The sequence below is a fragment of the Panthera pardus genome, unplaced genomic scaffold (assembly GCF_024362965.1).
Source record: "Panthera pardus isolate Hobbes unplaced genomic scaffold, ASM2436296v1 HiC_scaffold_8, whole genome shotgun sequence".
NCBI lineage: Eukaryota > Metazoa > Chordata > Mammalia > Carnivora > Felidae > Panthera > Panthera pardus.
This window is the reverse complement of record NW_026527013.1, coordinates 103,534,399-103,540,982: the sequence shown is the minus strand read 5'-3', so window position 1 is coordinate 103,540,982 and position 6,584 is coordinate 103,534,399. Positions and strand designations below refer to the sequence as shown.

Below are 6,584 nucleotides of genomic sequence, written 5' to 3'. Positions count from 1 at the left end.
TTTATTTTTTCCACTTCATTATTGTCAATTATATTATTTACATGCACTCCTCAAAATTTCATGCAAGTATTAAGAATAGGGATATGAAAACTACATAAGTATATAGAGAGAAGTTTATAATGTATTTAGTAGAAAAAAGAAAGCTATAATTCTAATAAAGACTGGATTAGAGAGGTTGGATTACTAGTGATTTTTAAATCTTATTTTCAGTATTTTAAAATGATAATATTACTCTTATACTGAAAAAATGTTCTCCACAATTCAAAAAGTTAAATACATTATTACTGTTCTGAAATTTCCATGAACTAGCTTTGTATAGTGGCAGTATCATAGTTAATGAGGTTTATCTGAGGCGTAATTATTGCTAATTAAAATTTCTATGAACCAAATTGGCCAAATCTAGAATATTTTGTGTAGGGGCAGCTCATTCAGTTGAGCGTTGGACTCTCAATTTCTATTAAGGTTATGATCCCACGGTTGTGGGATCGAGCCCTGCGTCAGACTCTGTGCTGAGCGTGGGTCCTGCCTAGGATTCTCTCTCTCTCTCTCTCTCTCTCTCTCTTTCTCTCTTTCTTTCTGTTTTCCTCTCTCTCTCTCTCTCTCTCTTTGTCTGTCTCTCTCTAAGAGAAAAAGAAAAGGAAATATGTTGTGTAGATGAACAAGAAATAGCAATGGAAAGGAGAGGGTGGCTGATTTACCTTTGTCTTCTGCATACCACCCAAATACAGATTCATGCTAGGGTTTGGCAAGACTCCAAGGATGATGCCTATAGCAAATTCCACAGTCAGCTCCGATAATGTAACATTCAGGATGTCAGAAACGCCAACATGCTGAACACCTTTCCAAATTACGCAATTCCATTCATGTTCTCTAGCAAAATATTATATTATTCAAATTTCATCTTAGAGTAGTAGTTGGTTGCCTACTTAACACCCATTTCCCCCTCTTCCCTTCCTATAAGAAGTCTGTTTTAATGCAGCTCATTACTATAAGGAGTAGCTCACCTTTTGTCAAGCTCTAGGGGTGAAAATGGCTTATTGATTACGTTTATCAATGATTCGTGCAGATATGGGCTTTCGATATAATTTGGGCTAAAGAGTATGAGGAAAGTTTGCTGAAGGCTTCTGGAAAAGTTGATCTTAGTATGAATGGAAAACTTGGAATCCAGGGAAATTATTTCTTGTCTTCTGTATGTTGTCCTGAAAAAATGTAATGCCCAGACTGCTGCAGTGTGAGCAAGATGCTGAACTGTAAGAGAGTTTAGAGAAGTCTCTTAATTAAGTCAAATTTAAAGCCTACCCTACTTTAGTCTTTCAGGTAGGTGAGCCAGTAAATTCTTTAATATGTAAGCCAATTTAAGTTAATTTTTTTAACTCAGTGCTGAAGCCATCTTAACATAAATATCTGGCATTTTTAACTGTCTGAAGTATAAACTATAATTCTAAGAGCTAGATCAATATGAAATAAAGAGTGGATTGTTATATTCTTATTATATCAATGCTAAAGAATATTTGCAGCCAGTTACATAAATTGGATTTGAATTGCCAAATTAAATAGTCTATTAATAATAATCCTATTTAGGGGTGCCTGGGTGGCTCAATCGGTTGAGCGCCTGACTTCAGCTCACGTCATGATCTCCTGGTTTGTGAGTTTGAGCCCCATGTCAGGCTCTGTGCTGACAGCTCAGATCCTGGAGCCTGCTTCAGATTCTGTGTCTTCCTCTCACTCTGCCCCTCTGCTGCTCACACACTGTCTCTCTCTCCTTCAAATATAAATAAACATTAAAAAAATTTTAGAAATAAGTCTCATATATATATATACACATACACATATACATGTGTATATATATGTATATATATGCATATATATTTAAAACTTTGTTTATTTAAGTAATCTCTACACCTAATGTGGGGCTCAAATTCATGAAGCTGAGATCAAGAGTTGCATGCTCTTCTGACTGAGCCAGCTGGGTCTCCCAAAACGTATTTCATCTACATCAGCTATTTAGGCTAACTTTCTCAGAAGGCAAGAAAAATGATATATGCCTATGGATCTCAGTAGATTTTTGTTGTTTTAATAATTCTGTACCATAAATGCATTTTTAATTAAAGGAAAGATTAAAAACATCGTCAGCATTCAATGTAAAGGATAGCCAAATTTTACTTTGAAATAAAACCCTACAAAATAGAAATACCAAAAGAGCATATTATAGGTCTGAAATAAGCATCTAAGTCATAGGAAATGGATTTTATTTCAATTATGATTTAGCAATAATTAGTCAGTAGTAGTTAATACATTGCTATGTTTCCACTCCTTGGATCAGGAGTCAATACCATTTGGAAATATTAAGTCAATGATGTGGCTGGAATCAGGTGGAGGTTGCTGATGTCTGAATGGGTTATGATGTGCCACCTAGGTCAAGAGATGTGGGAGGGCTACTCATGGACTGACACTGGAAGGAAGTATTACCATGCTGTCTCTTGTTAGGATGGTGCAGTAAGTGGAAGACACCTCAGTGACAAGTGGGGGATTTAGAGTTGATGATGGACCCAGGTCACTGAAACATCTCTCTTAGGGGAACTTCCATTGTTTATATCCAACCCCCTTCTAGTATCTTCTTTCCTTTTTCTTGTAGGGAAATCCATTCCATTTTGTTTGGTTAATGCCGACTTTTTCCCCAGGCCAGAGGTGTAGGAAGATGGCAAAGGAAAATTAGAGTCTCCCCCACTGTTGTCCCACAAGAGTGACACATGAGTGGGCCCAAACCCCACTGTGCTAGATTCCTCTCAGGACCATTTCCAGTCACTGCACGTAGAAGCAGGTTGTCCTTAGCCTTATCTGTAACCTATGGAGAACTTTAGAAATAGAAGTAATTTTTTACTTCTGTGATTCATAACTTATTCTCCATTTGCAATAAGTATAGGTGTTTCCCCACAATTTGAAAAAATCAGCAGAATTGTTTATGTTGTTACACTGCAAGGGAGTATTTTCTGTCTCATCCAGGAGTGAAAGAAATAATAGGTTTCTCCTCAAAAGAGCTAAAAATAAAACAGTGTAGGCACTTATCCCTAATGATTATTTATCTTGATGTGAGAACAGAACTGAGAGTTTAGAGGCAACAGCCTACCTTGTGAGACATATTTTCCTCTCACCAGCCTATTACAGATGTCTCTGTGCAGGTGCTGCAAGTGAACTTTCTGTGATTCAAAATGGCCACTTTTTTCTCTTTCTTTCACAAAGTGCTGTTAGGGTATCAGTAAGTTCTAGCTAAGGAATCAAAACTTGAGCAGCCAGTGTGCTCCACACTTTGAATTGTGTAGATTATTCCAATTATAACTATACTTGAAATGGTTAGACCTGAAAATACGAATGCCCTTTTCTTAATGTTGTGGACAGGACTTTGCTTGCTTGTGTTATATTGGATGTAACAAAGTTCCCCAATTCCTGTTCAGTAAGAGAGACCTCTGGTAATATTTGACATAACAGGTGTTCTTTTCCTATAAACAACAACAGTAAGAACAAAACCTGAATTGCAAATAAAATATACACAAGGATAAAGAAGCCATTTCTAGTTCAAAATATATAGTTCTGTTGGGGAATATTATATCTGGGGAATTGACCTTTGTTTTACTTGGTCTTCTTACAGCAATTACTCAGGAAAGTGCCAGGGTTGTACTGGTTATCGCATCATTTGAGCAAGCAGGTGCTACGCTGCTAGGGTCTTTAGCATAGTCAGTGGTAAGTTAGAGCATAGGAAGGTATTGAAAACCTGAAGACAGGGTCTTCACTCCAGTTAGGTTATATGATGGTCAGCAGGGAGCCTCATGGAAATTTTAGGACCTGGAAAGTTTTTATTTTCTTCTCTGCCTCTCCTTACTTCATGCCACATGTTCTTGTCTCAATTTCCAGTAACTTGTTTTCTTTCTGTCAGTCACTCCAGCACTACCTTTGTGACAACAGTCTACTAGGTGGGTAGTACTGTAAACACAACATTTGGAAGGAAGCACTTCAAAAAAGCAGGAGCTCTCTTGGTCTCAACAACTGGACACATCTGTGCTGTAGACATTAGCATCAGCCTTGGAAAAGGCACAGGGATGTGATTAAGGATGCTCCCTGAAGTGGCTGTGCTGATCTATTGCAACAAGGGGGGCAGACTATATAGAATTTAGTAAACAAAACTGGCTACAAGGAAGTCACTATTCTGACACTGGGTATGGGACATGAACCAACTTAGGACACTGAAGAAGGATTAATGATGAAAAGGCTAGACCAGCAGGAGATTTGAATGAGATTTTCTTTTTTGGATTTCACTGATTCCATAAATCACATTTGTTCATACTTTAATACCTGTGAAAATAGGATATGTGTTACAAACAAAGATGTGCCATCTTTAACTGACAGTGTTTTTTTTTAAATTCTTAAAGAACATTAAAAAATTATATGTCTTATAACTAGTGGTATCTTAGAAATATGTACTAATGAGACAGGCTTGGAGTAACACCAACTCCACGCTAATTTAAGATACAGCACCAAGGTTGTATCTTATGTGAAGTATTTCATAAACTATAGCATATAGGTTGGAGTTTGTGTCATTCTCAAATCATCATTTCTGTCCTTTCTATAATTTCCAAATACAGAGATCCATTCTTGGCAGTGCTTATTCCTCTCATTAGGCTGCGCTAAGATGTCAGAGATCATGTCTATTTCATTCACCATTCAACTTCCAGCACTGATTTTACCTAAGTTATCCATTGCTAGGGAATCCTATTTAAATCATCTTTGATACCACCCCATAGATACTGAGTCTATGCTATAGCCCACTTTGTTTGTATAAAGAATATTGTTTTGGTCAGAGTTTCCATAATTATTGATAAAGCAAACCACATTAAATTTTTTGGTTGGGACAGATTTAACATTACTTTCACAAAATAGTTACCTTAAAATAAATGATAAGAACAAGATGAGTTTTTTCTAATTAAAAATCAAAGGAAAGTTTATAAAAGAATGGAGCAAATATTATATATCCTCCAAAGCACTTTTATTACAAACAATAAAAATGTTTGAAAATTCCAATAAATTAAATGACATTGTCATCATATGACTAAAAGTGTTTTTTTATAAATAATCATGACTTCTAATTGCTACATATACGGGATCTATAATATACAGTTACTACACCTATAATATACATATTTAATAGTGAAAATCCATTTTGGAGATAAATTATTTTTTATAGATATATGAAATTAATTTTGTTTATTCCTCCTTATTCTTTACTAAAAATAAAATTCAGATGATACATCATTAATTAAAATATTATGTATGTTGTGTATATTGACTACACACATGGTCGGTACAGTATCAGTCGCTAAGCTTTACAGCTCATGAGGAGCTGACATTTATAGTTTTTCACTTTTTGTCACCTCATTGTTAGATCCTGATCTCTGTATGTGTTACTTTTAATGAAAAAGAAAGATAATATAATAAAGTATGGGAACTTACTATTTGCTTTAGAAACAATAAATATTAATCTAAGGATATAAAGTTAGGCTCCTCATGAAGATTGCTGTAATAATGAAAGGTTTTGGTATTATAAAAATGTTATAAGAAGGGTACTCTCAGATCACTGAATGGCAGTGCCGGGTATTCCTGAGTCTTTGGGGGACACTTTTCTCTTTCTTACTTTCAAATCTATTCCATTATCTCATTCTGACTTGTGTGACCAGCTCCTCTATTCTTGTTTCGCTTACATCACTGCATCATCTTATCACTGTACATCATTCCTTGGCCTTCCACACAGAATCTAGTGTCCATCAAGGTGAACAGACATAGGTCATAAACTCCACAAGGTCATAGACTGTGTCTGCTAATTATTCACTTGATCTGATACCTCTGTCATCACTGGCACATTGCAGGCACCAAAAGTTGCTTGACAACTGTAGACAATGTTTTTAAGAATTTTAGGCCAAGTCCAAATTGTAGCAAAGAGAAGCTGCCATCAAAATCAACAAAAGCCAGCCAACACGAAGACATATTGTAGTAAAATTTGCAAAATACAGAAATAGGGAAAGAATCCTAAAAGCAGCAAGGGAAAAGAAAACCCTAACCTACAAGGGAAGACAAATCAGGTTAGCAGCAGATCTCTCCACAGAAACCTGGCATGCCAGAAGGGAGTGGGATGATATATTCAATGTGCTGAATGGGAAAAATAGGCAGCCAAGAATATTTTATCTAGCAAGGCTGTCATTCAGAATAGAAGGAGAGTTTCCCAGACCAAAAAAAAAAAAAAAAAAGTTCATGACCACTAAACCAGCCCTACAAGAAATATTAAAGAGGACTTATTGAGTGGAAAAGAAAGGCCTAAAGCAACAAGGACTAGAAAGGAACAGAGAAAAATCTCTAAAACACCAACTTGACAGGAAATACAATGACACTAAATCAATATCTATCAAGAATCTCTCTGAATGTAAATGTACTAAATGCTTTCATCAAAAAATACTGGGTGTCAGAATAGATAAAAAATAAGACCTGTCTATAGGCTGTCTATAATAGACTCATTTTAGACCTAAAGACACCTGCAGATT

General features: G+C 35.8%; 1 pseudogene; it reads left to right on the top strand.

Moving 5' to 3' along the window:
• Window positions 1–307: 307 nt before the first annotated feature.
• LOC128775836 (U4 spliceosomal RNA) lies at window positions 308–427 on the top strand (annotated as a pseudogene).
• The last annotated feature ends 6,157 nt before the right edge of the window (window positions 428–6,584 follow it).